The sequence below is a fragment of the Marmota monax genome, unplaced genomic scaffold (assembly GCF_021218885.2).
Source record: "Marmota monax isolate L192 unplaced genomic scaffold, Marmota_monax_Labrador192_F-V1.1 WCK01_AAM20220418_F8-fsc00072, whole genome shotgun sequence".
NCBI classification, from domain to species: Eukaryota; Metazoa; Chordata; class Mammalia; order Rodentia; family Sciuridae; genus Marmota; species Marmota monax.
The window spans coordinates 3,257,366-3,275,021 of NW_026692356.1; the positions used below are offsets into that span (position 1 = coordinate 3,257,366).

General features: G+C 44.5%; 1 protein-coding gene across 4 annotated transcripts in view; it reads right to left on the bottom strand.

Annotated features, from left to right (window-relative positions):
• Camk1d (calcium/calmodulin dependent protein kinase ID) overlaps positions 1-17,656 on the bottom strand; it is a 405,245-nt gene that overhangs the window by 190,484 nt on the left and 197,105 nt on the right. The gene's annotated exons all lie outside the window — the stretch shown is intronic.

Genomic DNA, 17,656 nt, shown 5'->3' on the forward strand with positions numbered 1-17,656 from the left:
GGGCAGAAACATACAGGATTTCAGGAAGATCCAATGCACATGTAATGGGGGCAGAAAGTTTGTTCTTTCATCTGTTTCTCCCTTACTTTTAATTGTGGTTCCCAGGGGCACTCTATCACTGAGCTACATTCTCAGCCTTTTTTTTTTTCCAATTTTGTGACAGGGTCTCGTTAAGTTACAAATTGCCCAGGCTGGCTGGCTGGCCTCAAACCTGTGATCCTCCCACCCCAGCCTCCCAGTTGCTGGGATAACAAGAGTGTACCACGGTACCTGGCTGAGCTAGTGACCTTCTAGAACAATTTGGAGAAGTACTGAAGGCTGGGAACAAAGAAAAATGAAAAATGCACAGAAAATCCCAACTAATACAAATAGGTAACGTTTATTGAACAAAAACCATGACCCAAGCACTATTCTTGTTTTTGATGAGTGTTGATTCATTTAACATCACACCAACTTTTAATACACCGTTAATACACCGTTCACTCCTTTGTACAGTCAGAGAAACAGAGAGTGGAGAAGGAATCTACCCAGTGGGTTTGTGGGTAGCTGAAGCTCAGGCCTTAGAACCCACTCGGGACCACCATGTTACAGACACTGATAATCAGACATGGAGACTAAAAGGCAAAGTTTACCTTCTTCCCTTCCCTCTTCCTTCCCCACTCCTTCAGGGGAAGGAGAAGGAATTAAATATACATTCCTGTCCTCTAGTCGGGGTGTGGACAGAGATTGGGACATCATAGTGAGATGCCACATAATTGCTGAATTTCAGATTCCTCTTCTTCCTTTGTCTGAGGTCAGCTGGATAATTAAGAAATGGCCTACTCTAAGAGTGAATGGGCATTCGCTCTCCTGGGAGATGGGGACAGGTGACTCAAGAGACAGAACTGGGCTTAAATTATTTGTCACTTCCTTGCTGGGGACCACAGGCATCATGAGCTTCAGGTTTCTCATCTACAAAATGCCTATGATAATGTCTAACCCCCAGCATCCTCTGAGGGAGCAAAAGAGCTCAGCCCAGTGATTGGCAGGTACAGAACAGCAGCACCTGGGGCTCCCGATTTCACAAACGGCAGGCAGTGACTCCTCAGCCCCTGCTCAGATCCTAACAGAACTGAACCTTGACAGAGAGAATGCACTCCATGGTCAAGATCATCAGGAAGCCACCAGCTGGATTCCTGCCCACCTTTCTAGCCCCACCCTAGGAGACTGGTCCAAGATTCCCATAACTCTCTGGCAGATCTCAAAGCCAAAGCCTTATCTACTGAGATTTGTTCTCTTAAAAACCTCAGTTAAAAAGGGGGAGTAGTGGCACACACGTTAAGCAGGAGGATTGCCAGTTCAAGGCCAGCCTCAGCAACTTAGTCTGTCCCAAAATAAAATATTAAAAGGGCTGGGGATATAGTGCAGGGGTGTTCCTGGGTTCAATCCCCAGTGCCAAAATAAAAAACAAACAAAACCCTCGGTTAAAAGTCAACCAGACATGAACTGGGAAATGGGCAGGGTAGGACCATGTAGAAAATGAGCTGGGCCTAGCTTCTGAGAGCTGTCTGGCTTCCTAGACTCTCTGACCCTAGAGACGGCTCTGTTTGTGAGAAAGCATTGCCTGCGCGGGAGGGCCTGGGATTCCTCCCTGGTGGTCATGCTCCTCGGTCAAATGAGGAAAACGGCACCTGCTTTAGCTCAGAGAGCTGTTCTGGTTGCTATCAGTTCTGCATTGCACAGCACATGGGCAATAGGGCTTACGTTTTGCCTTTTCTCTAACCCGGACCTGACAACGTGCCCCTAAAAGACAGGACTCCCATTATCTTTGCAGTGTCCCTCCCTGTCAAATTGAGCCTGGTGCCTCCCAGCCCCTACATGCCCCAGAAAGCTGCCGGACAGCCACTGGCAACAGCCCCTCCAGTCTCAGGCAAGAACCTGCCCAGGCCCCAAGGAGACGCTGAGCTGTTTACTTTGGGTTTCCCAATAACTCCCGCTTCCCAGAGCTCCCTGCCAGAGGGAGGGAGGGAAGCTGTCTCCAAGAGCCCATCCAAGGGCAGCACACAGCTGAGGCAGACTTGTGGGCCACACAGGCAGAGTGCTCTGATGGCTGGCGACAGCTCATTTGTCTTGAGGGCCTCTCCTCCTACACTCCTCACTTTCATGGGCGCTATCACTCTGTCTCCTCTTTTGAATCATTATTCTGGGGTCAACAGGCAGGAGTTACGCCACAGAAGTTCTATTTAACTCACAGAACAGAGGATGGAGAAGAATCCCTGGGGGGTCAGAGTGGACCTCTGAGTGGACTGGAATAACCAGGTGTTGGGAGGAGGTGGGTGGCCAGTGATAACATGAGCAGACATGCATTCAAACACTACCGACTTCCCATGCCCAGGTGTGTGTGTGTGTGTGTGTGTGTGTGTGTGTGTGTGTGTTTCTCTCATGTATGTGCATAGCTTCAAGCTTCTCTCTACTTTCTATCTATATATTATAAGTATATGGTTCACAGGGAGGAGCCCTGACCCAGGAGCTAGGAGATTTGGGTTCTCATCTCAGCTCTAACACTTCCTAGTCTCATGGCCTTCATCTGTCCAGGTCTAAGCTGTTTCCTCTGTAAAATAAAATATTACACTGTATCATTTCCCAAAATATCGTCCTACAGCAAGATGAGTTCTGTGATCAATTAAATGTGCAGATGCTTCACACTACCAAAAGAGTCATTCCCTTCTCCCTGTGTTGGAGAGTCCCAGTAACTACAGGAATCAGTCCCTTTGCTTTTTCTAATTACCCTAGACACATAGCAGATAAACAACAGACATTCTAGAAAGTTCACTGAAATCAGAATCAGAACAATCCCTGCAAGTGCTCAAACACTCGTGCAAGTTGCAGGTGGTATTTGCTACCTAAAACAAATCTTCTCAGGAATGAAGACTGGAGATAATTGAAAGTGATCCTCAAGTTCCTGAGACTCTATGATTAGCCTCAAATAGGCATTTCCAGAAAGTTCCTCAGAGAAGCTAAGCACAGTGCTCAGGTCTTGAGTGAGGAGAAGTTTAGGATCCCATGTGCCAGTTTTGCTAGTGATCATGGCCATGGATTTTGGAGAATGAAGTGACACATTTCAGAGGCTGAAGCAAGATGATCTATTGATCAAGTGAGGGGTGCTGGCATGGGATGACTTTCCCCATGAAAGGACTACCAGGTTTCTTGCACAACTGGTGTCCCCATTGAGACAAGGACATGGCTGGAAAAGCCAGTCAGGGTGGGGATGAGGAATGTGGAATGTGGACACACTGAGCTTGGGCTAAATGCAGGAAATGGTATTGGGAAATATCAAGTGTGCAGTTAGAAAGACATGTGTGATGATGAGAGGCAAGATTGGGACTCAGATACGACTGATCTGAGCTCCCGTGGCCTCATCTCCCCAATTCTGGCCCAGACATGCAGGTGTGACAGCCTTCAAGCATGCCTGCAGCCCAGTGCCTGTCAAAAAGCAAGACATGCAGATACTCCACAAATAAATGTTTACCAAGAGTTTAAAAGGTACCCACTGAATAATCCCAGCACCCCGGGAGGCTGAGGCAGGAGAATCACAAGTTCAGAGCCAGCCTCAACAACTTAGCGAGGCCCTAAGAAACTGAGTGAGACCCTGTCTCTAAATAAAATATTAAAAAGGCCCCGGGGATGTGACTCAGTGGTTAAGCACCCCTGGGTTCAATCCCTGGTTATCACCCCCCCTTAAAAAAGTACCCGTCAGGCCAGGCATGGCGGCACATACCTGTAAACCCAGCTCCTCAGGAGGCTGAGGCAAGAAAATTACAAGTTCAAAGCCAACCTCTGTAACTTAGTGAGACCCTGTCTCAAAATAAAAAAAAATAAGAGGGCTGGGGTATAGCTCAGTGGTGGATCACTTGCCTAGAACGCATGTGGCCCTGGACTCAATCCCTGACACTGAAACAAAACAAAACAAAACAAAACCTATTGCTTTTTTTTTTAATTTTTTTACTTAAACTCAAATCGAGGTGTTTCCAGTAGGCCAGAACTCATAACAGATAAACTGCACCTACTGAGCAGGAGGGTAAGGCGACCCACTCACCGCTCCTAATTCAGGATGCTCACATGGCCCTGTGCTCCATTAGAAATGTCACCTGCTCATTTGTAATATAGCTCCTGTCACTCAGGAATCTTTCTTACATTGGAATTGTTGCTCCCATCCTTTTGGGGTGAGATGTAATTGGCTTGAGGGATTTCCTGCTATCTGTAGCCTTCCTGTGAATGTAAGGTAAAGAGACTGTGGATGAGATGGCAAGTGACTTCATCCTGCATTTCCCTGGATTATTTTACTGTAACTGAACTTGGCTCTGGATAGACTAAGAACTGATCATATAAAATAGGAGTCGTCTGGGGAGTAGAGGACCTCAGAGTGGACCACTGGGGGCGGAGTTTCACCTTCCCCTAGTTCTGGAAGAAGCTGCAGCCCCGCCTCCTGTGAGAGGTTGCAGAATGGATCCCCCCCCACACACACACCAGATCCTTTCCTCTAGCAAAAAACACAGGCAGGGACTTCTGAACGTTTTCCTCTAGAGCCAACTGTCCCTCCAGGGACCTAAGGACACCAGGTGAGCTGACACATGTGGACAAGGTCAGGCTGAGGCTGCTGGAGGGAATAATGCCCTGCTTTGGACTTGAAGTTGTGTTTGGAACCTGTCTCTTTGAGGACTGAATTGTGATTCCAGAAAAGAAGCCATACCCTGCCACACTCCTTCTTGTCAATCATGGCCACCCGGGAGATCCAGAGCTCAGACCACAAACTTTCCTCCAGGAATACGAATACTCAGCTATGACACAAGCAAGATAGAATGAAATGACATTTGTTATAAAGCAAAAACTTGCTCACGTTATTTACAGGACACTCAATGCTTTTGATTACAGGTTCACACCACGAAAGACTCATCAAGGATTTAAAGACTTCTGAGCAGACAGCTTGTTGGGTTAAGTCAGTCAAAGAGAAAGGTCTTTCATTATCAAACTTTTGGGTTGCTAAAAAGGAAAAATGTCAACATTTCACCCCATGATCCTGGCTAATCGAAGGATCCCAGAATGTCCTTGGAATGTTCATGGACATGTTCATATTTATTTTGTTAAAAAGAAACAAAGTGTGAGTGAGTTCCAGAACAGGGACTCTTTCTAGGTTTTGCCTTGCAGCATGGAGTGGGAATGCTGAGCTAAAATCCAGGGCTGTTGTTTGGGTCCACGGCTTCTGAAGCCACCTCTAAGTTGAGTTCTCAAGCAGAATGCTGCATCCGAAGCGGGGAACCCACCAGCTCTACAAGTTAAAGGAGAGCACCTGGAGTCAAATCTGCTCTAGAGAGTATTTCTCCTCCCTTTTTTCTTTTACATTGGGTATTCTGATTAACAGTTATCCTTCTTATTACAAAATAAAGCCACTTGTTATTATCAAAGTTTTTTTTTTTTTTTTTTTTTGCTTTAATGACACATAATGTCATTCGAGAATCCTCTGGTTGATAAGGGACTTTTACAACTTAAGCATTTAGTCTCCAGAAACTGAATCTAGGGAAGCCCCAGGCCTCCCCTTGAACCCATCTGGAAACTATCTCCATAGTTATGGGCAGAGGCCATGTGTCCCTAATGCCAGGAGCTCCCAAGTGCTTCCAACAACACGAGCATCTCTCACCTGAGGAGATAAAGGCCAGAGGGGCATGACTGTTCCTCCCGACTCTCCTGAGCCTGGTCATGTTCCTGGCATTTACCCTGTAACGGGTCTTCATGAAAGACACGATAGGGAGGGAACACTGGGGTGTGTGGAGGTGGGAGGAAATGGAGGCACGTGTCTTGTTTGAGACGGTTTCTGCTTCCTGGTATTGCATTGCCTAATCCCTGATGCCAGCCAGACAATGTGAGATCACAGACCTTGCCAGGATCAGTGAGCCAGAGCTGACATAGTCTTTTCTGTCAACTCTCACCCTCAGCTGGGGGCATGGAGTCACCCAAACCCAAAAACATTGACCACAGTTTTACAGCTCAAGAAAACAGAGCGAGTGGTCCACCTAACTCCCCCCAAAATACTAAGTCATCAGTACTGCTTAGTAACTACTGATGATAATCGACACCACCAACCAGAAGACCACATGGACCCAGACAATCCCCAGAAACATCCCTCACCTGTCTGAATTTGCAGGGAGATTATAGCCTTTCCTCAAGCCTATGAATATCCGGGCAGTCTTTCGAATCGTTAGACAGTAATTGTGTGTTTTTGCTGACTCTGAAGTAGTGTCTTCTCTATGCTTTCCTTATTCAACTCCCACCCCAAATGCAACGATTACATCACATCACACATATTGAGATATTTTGGTCTCTGTAGACCCAATAAAAATAGATTTGCTATATCCAGGCATCGCACACAGAACCGATCGCATGTCTTTTACAAGCCACTTGTTAAAAGGTTAATCGGCCTTGGTTTCATTTATCTTCCTCCCAGGTTGCACAATCTCAATCAACCACCTTGAGGCCACCAGCACAGATCCCTTCTCCTCCCTTCAGACCTGCCTTCACCCTGCAGCCCAGACAATAACAGGAAGATCATTTGCCTTTGGCATCGCTCTATGACAAGCATTCTATCTGTGGCAAATTCAAAAAGAGCACCCGGGGATTTAATCTCTCAGGAGGGCGTTCTGACTACGCAGGAAACAGAGTGGCCCAAAGCATATTCCACTTTCTTTTGAAAATGAGATTGCTTCCTGAGACATATAAAAAGGCACCCAGCACATAGTAAGTACTCAATAAATATTAAACTACTCTGGATATAGCAGAAAGTGGTGTGTCTCAAGAGCCCTTCATGGGCAAAGGATCTGCATCATTCAGATTTTATCATGCTGGAGAACAGCTGTAGGGAATGAAACAAGCCCAGGCTGAAGTGGGGCCCACACGTAATCACATGCTTTGAGCAGATGCGCCACCATGATGTCTTGCCACCGATGCACATAAATAATGGAAAAGCAACGAAATATCCTCAAGTATTTTCATTTCCACAGCAGGGACCCAGGTTCAGCTATTGCTTTCATGTGGCGAAAGTGAAAATCAAGGCATGAATGAGGTCTTTCTGAAGCTATTACATGATTATCCTTCGCCAAGGAAATGTGGCTAGAGCGCTTGTGTAGAAAGACGTTGGTAACTTACAAAGCCATACGTTTAACAGTGTTGTCCATCTTAATGTCAGTTTTAAAGGCAGAAATCTGTGTATGTGTGTGTGTGTGTGTGTGTGTGAGATGCCCTCCCCCACCCCCATGGCACACAGCAAAGTAATACGCACACTTGGTGCTAAAAAATGTTTGCTGCTGTTTGATACATTATGTCTAGGTAATATCGAGGCATTCTGATGAAGAACACCTCCCAGAGATCTACTAAGAGCACAAAGCTACCCAGTGCCCATCAGCAAATAGCAAGCTCTTTTCATCTCTGGATAGAAAGTGAGCAGAGATGGTTAATGGGGAATACAATCCTAAGGGTGGCCCAAGAGATGCAGCAAGTTGGTACAGAAGAGTTGCCCGAAGATCTATGGTTGGAATGGTTTCAATCCACAGGCTTCAGGCTACAACCCTCAATCAGGGAACACCCTGGCTGTGGATGCACCTCTGTAAAATGAAAGGTACCTGTCTCCGTGTAGGGTTAGATGACAGCCATCTCTTTCCATGGCAAGTGCCATGCAGCCACCTGCTCATTTATTGAGGTCCCTCCCAGGAGGGGAAATCCTCTTGCCTCCAGATGGTAAATGCATCTGTGGGAGGAGACTACCAACTGGGGGGCCAATGATGGTAACTCTTGTTAGCAGTGCTGTAAACTGGAGGACACCATGTGGAGAATGTCCTGGCCTCAATTCCTATAAGTTCAAAGTGAAGTCCCCAGAGGGGGGAACATGACAGCTGAGTTAAGTTCTCAAGAGAATGATGGATGCTTCCCCAACCATAAAGGGCATCACAGGTTCAACTAAGCACCTCCCATTCTGGAAGTCAAAAAGCAGTCACTTTCCAAACAGACACTGTCCCATCGGCTTGACCCTAGGGAAGGAGAAGTGCTAAGCTCCTCCGGGAGGCTCAGAAATTCTGCAGGGCAAAAGCTATGTACATATCACAGACTGTCACCACTGATGGGCACCCTGTAGGGACTCAATACATGGTGACTGAATTAAACCCTGAAATGCACAGAGAATAGCCTCATTTTAGCATTTGTCTGCAACATCCTAGGCTTCACCATGGTACTCACAGGGAAGAGAATACTGTGCTCCCCTTCTCTTCACCAGTGGGGGGCGCTAATAAAGATACAGGGAAGACCTGCAAGAAAAATACAGGAAATGAAAGGAAGAGAGAGAGAGAGAGAGACCAGGTGTGAAAAACTAGGCGGCATGGGCAGCTGGGAGGGCAGTATGGATGGCAGTGATAGACCAGAAATAAGCTGAGTGGCTCCAAAAGACCCCTGATTTCAATACTGGGCCTCACCATGGTTGCAGCTTCTAGGGAAAGGATTCAGAACTACTGCCAACATCTGAGCACCTCTAATCACATGCTGCAGCAGAAGCTGTACCTAGGAATAGGTACCTAGGAGCAGCTCAAACTGTTGACAGGGGCACAACCTAAATAAGCCCTCTGGCTTCACTTGCTCTTAGATAACTTAAAAGTCACTAATTTTGGAGCTCACATGGCTGCATGACCACCAGGTTAGCTACAATACTAGTGATCTACATCACTAGTCCCCCGCCAGCTTTACTGTAAATCCACCTCTGCCGTGTGGGCTATGATGATACGCACAGGATATGACAGTCACCTGGGTCACTCTTCAGGTACCTGAAGGCCACTTTTGCTAAAATCAATGACTCATCACTTGGGCCTGCAGACCTCCAATGGGGGACTGGAACAGCATGAAAACGCCTGGCGTCTCTGCCTTCATATTGAATCTGCCTTTTTTGTTGCCTTAATCTTTGGGTCAGATTCTGCTCAACTCTGCATGTAGACATGTTGATCATCTGAGAAATGTTTTACCCAGACATATAATAATATAAGGTTAACTTGACCTGGACTTGCCTGGTCTCGCTCTCTCGCCCCACTTTAAGGCTAAAGCCACCTACCAGCCACCGTGACTGGAAACACCAGACAATGAAAGGAGTGAAAAGAGGTGGCACCCCAATTCCTCAAGGGAGATCTCCTGTTCCCAGAAAAGACATGAATACCCCTCCCCTTTATCAGCCTATCCCCCCGCCTCATTATTCCTATTCTATTTCTGTCACCCCTCAGCCTCTGGAGATGAGAAGCTGATTTGTGAGCAAAGCCTTTCTTTCTACCCAACACTCGTCTCTTGGGCACTGGATTTTCTGTGGGATGAGCTTCCAAACCCCAATTCAGTAACAAAACCAGGAGCTTTGAGGCATTAACAAAAGAGTTAACTGGGAGGCCCTTAGGCTGAGGTGACTCCAGGAGCACACTGGGTCCTACTGATGCAAACGGAAGCCCAAGATCAAGTCAAATGAAACTTGAGCTTGACCAATCAGAAACCACCAACTAAACTCCTACTAGGGACATTCCACTAGACTGTACCCAAATAAGGCAAATCAGCTGTAGCCAATCAAGTAACAGCTTCACTTGGATTAGTCGACCTAGAAAAGCTCATGGTCCATGCTGCTGGAGCGGGGCTCTGTGAACCATCTCGGGCACTGCCCAACCCATGAGTCTTTAATGCTCAAATAAATTCTTAAATGTATTTTGTCTGAAGTTTTTATTTTAATGGGGGGGAGCGGGCAAATGCAACCCTCTTCTAATCCAGCCCCTCCCCAGGCTTTTCACTCCCTGGGTTATGTTCTTTTGGGGGACTGAAGTGCTCCCTTATCTCCCCCACTCCCTTTTCAGGGCATCTTAATGCCAAAGACTGTTCCCAGACTCCCACATGCAGGTTCCATATGCAGCCTCTTCTCCCCCAAGCAGAGAGGTAGTCCTTTCAGAGGAGAGAAGACATACGAAGGCAGAGGCTGCCCCTCCTGTCACAGAGCTATGAGATTTGTCAAGGGTCACTACATGACCTGCACAGCCCAGTGCAAAATAAAAAATGCAGGGTGTCTTATCCAAAAAAGTAGAGGGAAATGTTCCCCCTTCTTCCATAATCTCTTTTTCAACCTGTCATGGCATGTTTTTAATTTAACATTAACTCCTTCAGGTGGCAATGATCACTAGGCAGGGGCAGGAGAGTGAGTGGCTGTCAGGCCGTTGAGTGGGAACTCCTACAGGCAGCGATGCCACACCCCCAGAGCACACTCATCAGACTGAAAAAACACAAATGCAGAGATAAAATCAGGACTTTTAAGAGGGCGCTAGATGCATTAGCCAGCAAGGTTGCAAAGGTCCTGGGGAACAGGCACTGGTTCCCAGGTCTAGAATTAGAGGGAGGGTTTATTTCCTAAGCCACAGAATCTCTGTGACTCCTCGGATTCTGATAATCCCCCATATTTCCAACCCTTCCCCCTCCTCTTGACCTTAGCAAGAGGTAAATCTTCCTGGAATCATTTTGAGAATCATTACTGGAGGCTCAGCAGAGAGCCTGCTTCCCTAGCCTCCCACTGGCTATGTCAGCACCTGCCATATTAATCACCCTTTGCTTAAACCAAACAGAATCGCTCTGCTTGTTCCACGTAGACCCTGACCAGTGTTCTTGGCTCTTCTCCCATGTCCCTGGATGCAGCGTCCTGGGCACAGCTACCACGCGGCAACCCCGCCTAAGTCAACTACTTCTGGGACTCAGGCACCAGGCAGGTCCAGGCAGCTTCAACACGGGTTCAACCCCCTGGGAAAAGAGATATATTTTGTTTTTTGATTTTTTGGTAAACTAGCAAAAAAAAAATGAATCTGAAAACTGCCTATTTCTCAAGCAGACAAACTAAGTCTATCTATCATCTAAATTAGCCTTTAGCTTCCTGATCAGACCACACATTTCTACATCTGACAGAAATGCCCAAGTTCACAGGCTCCCTGAAAATTGACAGCAGGGAGAAAATGCACAGCCCGTGACACCAGCTCAGTGGGTGGGTGGCTCCACATGCTGTGGAGGCTGAGGAGCACTGACGGTCTCCGCTGCGAGGCATTCAGAAGGCAAGGGAAATACAACTGGGATCAGCATGTCCCAAAATGTCACTCTGAAATTAGTTGCCTGTAAAAATAAGGATCGCACCTTTAGAGTTAAGCGTGTTTGAGCAAACCAAACTTGTTTGGTATAAAAGAAATTACTACATCTTGAAATGCTTGAGGTAGGTTGTTAGGTGGTGGTTGGTTTTTTGTTTTTACTTCCGCCAAATCACATTAATGCCAATTCGACACGTCCCAGTGTTCCTCCTGGTAACAGGAATATTATCGCTCTTAAGATGAGCTCATCTCTGATGACACATAGAGAATTTCACTCCTGTGGTTTTTTTGTTTTATTTTGTTTGTGGTTTTCTTTTCTCTTCCTTCCTTTTTTTTTTTTTTTTTGTACTGGGGATTGAACCTGGGCCATGCACATGCTAGGCAAGAATGCTACCACTGTGCTACATCCCCAAACCTTTTTATTTTATTTTGAGATAGAGTCGTGCTAAAGTTCTCCTGATTGGTCTCAAACTTAAGATCCTCCTGCCTCTGTCTCCCAAGCAGCTGGGATTATAGGGGGCACTCCCATGGATTAACTAGAGCGAAAAGCAATGCAAATTCCCACGTGGCTCAAAACTGCATAACCAAAGGCAGATGTTGCCAAGGGGCAGTCTGAGCAAAAAGGTCCAGAAGGAGTTAGATTTGGGGGTAGGAGAATGAGGGGATTAAGGATGAAGACCACTGACAGTTCAGGAAATATTCCAGGATAGAAGATAAAATGTTCGGCAAAGAAGTTAAGGACAGTGGTATATTATCAAGGTGGGAAGAAGAAGGCGGACCTCAGTGCTGTCACATTTCGACCTCATTCGGTCATTCACTCATTCAATGCTTATGAAGTGTGAGGTGCTCAGCACTACTGTCACCCCGTAGATACAGAAGTAGATGTCACAGAAGTGGTCCTTGTCTCTAATGTGGTTTAGAGCACAGAGATAGTAAACAAATCGACATGTAATCATACTGTGCAGAAAAAGGAACTGACTCCTCTAAAACAAGGGTCGGTCAACTACAACCAGCAACACCCCACTTGTTTTTGTAAATAAAGTTTTATTGGAACTCAGTGCACACGTTCATTAGCATAGTGTCTAGGGCTGCCTCTTTACTACGACCATGTTACAACTCGCCAACCTAAAATACTTATTATTAAGTCCTTTATAGAAGATGTTTACTGACCCATAGTCTAAAAAAATAAAACGGGAGGTCTAATTTAGGCCAGAGTTTAGGGGGACTTCTCTAAGAAAGTGACATTTAAAAGGCATCTGAAAGATGAGGAAGGAGCCAGCCAGAAAGAAAATAGAGTTTTAAGCAGAAGGAACTCAACAGGGGAAGGCCAGAGGCAGAAAAGGACCTCTCAGGTTAAAGGCTTATAAGGGGTGAGATAAATATGATTAAGAGAAAGTAGCAGCCTTGGGATTTCTAGCTAATGATAGTATTGGTGTTAGTAACCAGGAAAGTAACAGTCGCAGTGTTCTTTCTGGTTATGGTTCTACTTGACATGTATTAACTCTTTTGTTCCTTAAAGGGCCTTATGGTTTCAATGTGTTTGGAAATGAGAGGCACAAACTGCTTTTGCATACACTTTGCATAATATTGAAAACACATCAATTGCACCATCACAGAAGCCGGTGGTTGGGTGGGCTGACAGACACCCGGGAGGCCTAGCTCCCAGCTCCTATCCCCTTCAAGTAGAACACCTGGGCAATGTTACTGCTCTGAGAAACTGACCCACAAGATAATGCCATCACTTTAATTAAACACCTTAATTAGGGACATTCACAAGAAAAATGACCCTAATGGGTAAATTTTTAATCTTATTTGTGATTTTAGACCTTTAATCCATATTGAGAAATACTGGAAAATAAAACAAATTTTTCTTCTCAAAAAAGAGGAAAGAGTGGATTCCCAAAAGGAAGAGAATAGATAAGTCTGACAACATCCTCCTTGGGAAATTCTAGAGAGATTACTAAATGAAGTTTTCTGAGCAGTCAGAAAATTCTGAGGCACTAACTCTAAACTAGCACCAACCTCCTTTCCTGCCTTGGCAGGGTTACCAGGCTGCTAGGTCAGGAACCTGCCACAGATAGAGCATACAGTAAATACCCCCAAGATTTCATTTTAGGGGTTCATTTATTCACAACAATATTCTAAAAATATGAAATGGAAAATTTCAGAAACAAATGATCAGTTTTAAAATGCTCATCATTCTGGGTAGTGTGATGAAATCTTTTATCATTCCATCTAGAATGTCAATCATCCCTTTGTCCAGTGTATCCACCATATATATGCTACCTGCCCATTAGTCATTTAATAGACGATTCTGTTATTTGAATGACTATTACAGATATGACAATGTTGATATAAGATTCAAGACTATCCATGATTTCTGGCAGTTACTGGGTTGGGGGGCAGGGTTCCTTAGAACATATTCTCCAATGATAAGACAGAACTACTATATGTCAATTTCAACCAAGACTCATTCATACATACTATTCGAAAAGGAAGAGGTGAGTGGGTCTTAAAGCTACTATTATGTAGATATAAAGCTCGCAGCAGAACCATAACCAGAAAGAACACTGAATCAGGCAGGGCTGGGCTTCCTCCAGGTCTTTCCCCATGTAGAAGTAAGTGCAGCCCACCTGAATGAGAAAAGCAAAAGCTCTTGCTTTCAAAGCTTGCTGTAATAAGAGAGTTAGCCACTGTCACTTATGCGTTTGGCAGAGACTCAAAGGCAGGCGGTTAGGTGGAAAGCTTCATAATGGCAAAAAGGGAAGGTTCAGATATGTCCTAAGTGGAGGCTGTTGAAATAGGAACAGGGACTTTGCAGAAAGACTGACAGAGGCGGGGCCTCACCTGTGATTGGTCAGGAAAGCACACTTGGCTTTCTGTTTGGTTCTAAGTTTGAAATGAGGACAAGAATTAGAGCAGCTGCCAGTTATTGATCAAATCTTGGCCATTTGGGGCCAATTGCTACAGGGTTATTGTTAGACTTCCTGACTGGCTGCTACAGATTGGAGGTTGGATTTACTTTTATATATGGTCTGGCTGTTGTCCACTGGTATAATTATCTCCTTCCCACCACCCCACTGAGTCTAAGTTGGGCAGAACAAACTGTTCAGGTCAGTTTGCTTGAAAATGGCACAAATACATTTTAGAAAATAGAGAAAAAGAAATTCATGGGTCCCAAATTCAGATAAGATAGAATTAAAAATCAATTAACAATCTCTCCCAAGGAAAATCAGAGGCACAAAGATGGACGAAATGTAAATGTACCACAACAGGTCACTAAAACAACACTGTCAGCAACCTTAGCTGCTAGGTGGCTAATCAATGTGTAAGTAAAGTGGATGGCCGATTCATCTGCCACTGGCCATCCCAGCCTGGGCAAGTCCTCTTATGAGCTATAATGGTGCATCTGCAAAATAAATAAGTCGAATTAAAATCTCTCAGTTCCTTTATGGTTCTAAAATTTTATGGTCTTATAATTCTATCCACTTGGGTGGTGCTTTTATTGTACAACTTTATGTCTGCCCAGCTAGACTATATAATTCATCAGGAGCTTGATTTGAAAAAACAAAAGGAATCACACCCATGTTTTGTTAGAGTGCATTCATTCAACAATAATTATGGAACAGTAACTATGAACAAAGTGCTCTCCCTGGTGCCCTGGCAAACAAAGCAAAACAAAACAAAACAAAAACTGAGAGGCATCCTTAAGGATTATAGTTGAGAAGAAAGGATATGCACATACCTAATTCTGAAGCTAGAAATACAGTATTCAGCGTCCTAAAAGGATATAGAAAGTGCCACAGAAAATAATACTCTGTGTAACATGCTGGATGTCCTCTCTAAAGAGTCCAAAGAGAATGATCAGCTTGACATTGTACTTTTTTAGCATACTGTAACTTGTAAAGAATTATAGTTTGCTTTAAGTTTAATTTGCTCCTATTTCTTTTTTCTTTTCCTCAGCTTTAGGGTTTGGCACATCAGCATCATGCAAGCAGATCTCCACTGCAATGGGCATTCCAAAAGAGGATTCATGCCAGAATATTGGCCACTCTACCTTTTACAGGATGTTCTGGCCAGAGGAATCCCAGTCTCAGACATTACTAAATAACTGCAACGAACAGGGACAAATGTTCCCATGAAGCTTGTGTTCTTTAAAGTCTCTGTTCCCAGGAAGCAATCAATGATGAAAATTGCAATTTGTAAAAGAAGCAGCTTCTAAGTACAAACACACCTTACTTGGTATTGTCACTAGCAAGAAGGAACTAGGGAGGATTTTTCACTTGCCCTGTCCTGATAAGGAGGCCTACTTTTTTCATGCTTGCAGTTCTGCTGCTACCATTCAAAACTACTTCCGTTTTCTCTAATTCAAGAGAAATGCACAAATCACAAAAAGCAAGCTAAGGTGGTCAGGGCAGCATGGCCACTGCCTGCAGGCTTACTTTTCAAATGGCCTCCAGGCAGGGTGAGTAGGTTGGCCTCTCTTCCACGCCAAGCAATTCTGTGGAACATTTTGTACATTTTTCACACTCTGTTCCTTATTTTTAAATTACAATAAATAATTTTTTTTAAAAAACTGCACTTGAAATTGGCAGTTGACATCTCTCAAGTTTGATGCACAACCAAAGTAACTTCTTAAACTGCAGTGGAGAAAGGCAATTTGCTTGTGGTTCTTTCCCTCTATGATTTCCTCTCCAGGGTGCAAGAAAGACCCAGCAGGTGCACATGGTAGGGACAGAGACCTGCCTACAGGAAACAGAAAGAGCTTGGAGACCAACAACTAATAGTATGAGGGGAGGGGAAAGATAGTCATCTGAATAAAGACTCAAGATTTGCCAAATCTGATGAGGGATTTGGAGATCCCACCTGATATTTACCCTATTTGTGGCGAATCCCCAAACAATTAGCAGGCCTTTTTGAGAGTAGGGTTTCTCTTTGTTTTACTGCAGACTCTCCTGGGTGTGCCTCCCATTTAATTTCTGTGACTAAAAGCCCTCAGGGAGGAAGCTACTTTGCAAACTGGGCTAAGCATGCAGTCAGCGAATCTCAAGCTGCCTAATCATTATTCTTAACAGGTTCTCCATCTTCACGGGGCCAAACCAGCTAAGGGATTCTCCCCCTCCCCTTCCCCACCACCGCCCAGGCACCATCACACACATCTGGTAGAGCTGTATGCCTTGCCGGTTGTCACCCACATAGGGGACACAAAGGGACAAAGAGCAGCACCTAGGGTCCCAAAAATGCCCTGCCAATTTCCATAAGTACTGAACCATCCAAGACCCCCCCCCAATTTTGGAATATTCACTTTACATTGACTTGCAATGCGCCAACCCATTTCAACACCACAACGTGAATGGGAAGTATTTTATTTACTATTCCTGTGTTCCTACAGAACTACATGTAAACATATCCTTCAAAACAAACAAACAGAAAAAAAACCCAAATCACAAAGAAAATCACTGTTGAAAAGATCCTGAAGGCAAAATCTTTAATAATCCAGTATATCCTCCTAGAACAGCCATTCCCTAATTTATCCACAGTGATGGTACAGCAAATTCAATTAAAGCATATTTAAAATATCTTTCAAACACTTCTCTCTTGAATATCAAATAAGAGAAGGGTGAATATATTTTTCTATGTGACATATGAATATGAATTATTGTATTACAAGGAAAAAAAGAAATGTAGTATAGGCCACACAAGCCATGCTGTCTGTACACAACCACGAGCCCGCACCTCCTTCTTCCAGATGCTTTAGTCTGATCCAAACTTTCTCAATTCTGGCTGCACATTAGAGCTACCTGGGGAGGGTTTTTTTTTTTTTTTTTTTTTTAGTATTCCTGTTTGTGATACTGGTCTCGAAAATCAGGATCAGATCCTTGTTCCCCAGTGTAGAAGATTAAACATCCAAGAAATGTCAAGGCAAGAGTAGAAATTTATTTTACTACTATTTATTTATTTACTACTATTTAATTGTTTATTTATTTATTGCTATTTAGTAGAAATTTAAATTTTATTTAAAGGATAGAAGAGAAAGAGAGAGAGAAACTCCTCTGGAGAGGAGGGGACCCAGAACTGGTGTCCATGGGAGTAGGGGAGTCTTGCCCCTTTAGAAATTTTAGGTTTCCCTTTTTCTCATGCCTACATGACCAAAAGACATAGAAAGAGCCCTTGGCGGGTGGGGGCTGGGGTTATGGTTCAGAGGTAGAGTGCTTGCCTACCATGTGTGAGGGTTTGATCCTCATAAAAATAAAATAAAGATATTGAGTCTACCTATAACTAAAAAATAAATATTTTTTTAAAAAAGAGCCTTTGGAATGGGGGTGGGGAGGTACTTGGGTTGAAAAATGTGACCCTTCCCCTCCCCCAGGGGTGTTTGCAAGTGCTGGGAAAGTGTTATCTACCCATTCCCTTTTCTTTGATAATCAGCTACCTATCCTTTGCCCCATCTCATCTGGACCCTAGTCCCAGAGATTCTGGTAAGTTATTTACCTTTGCAG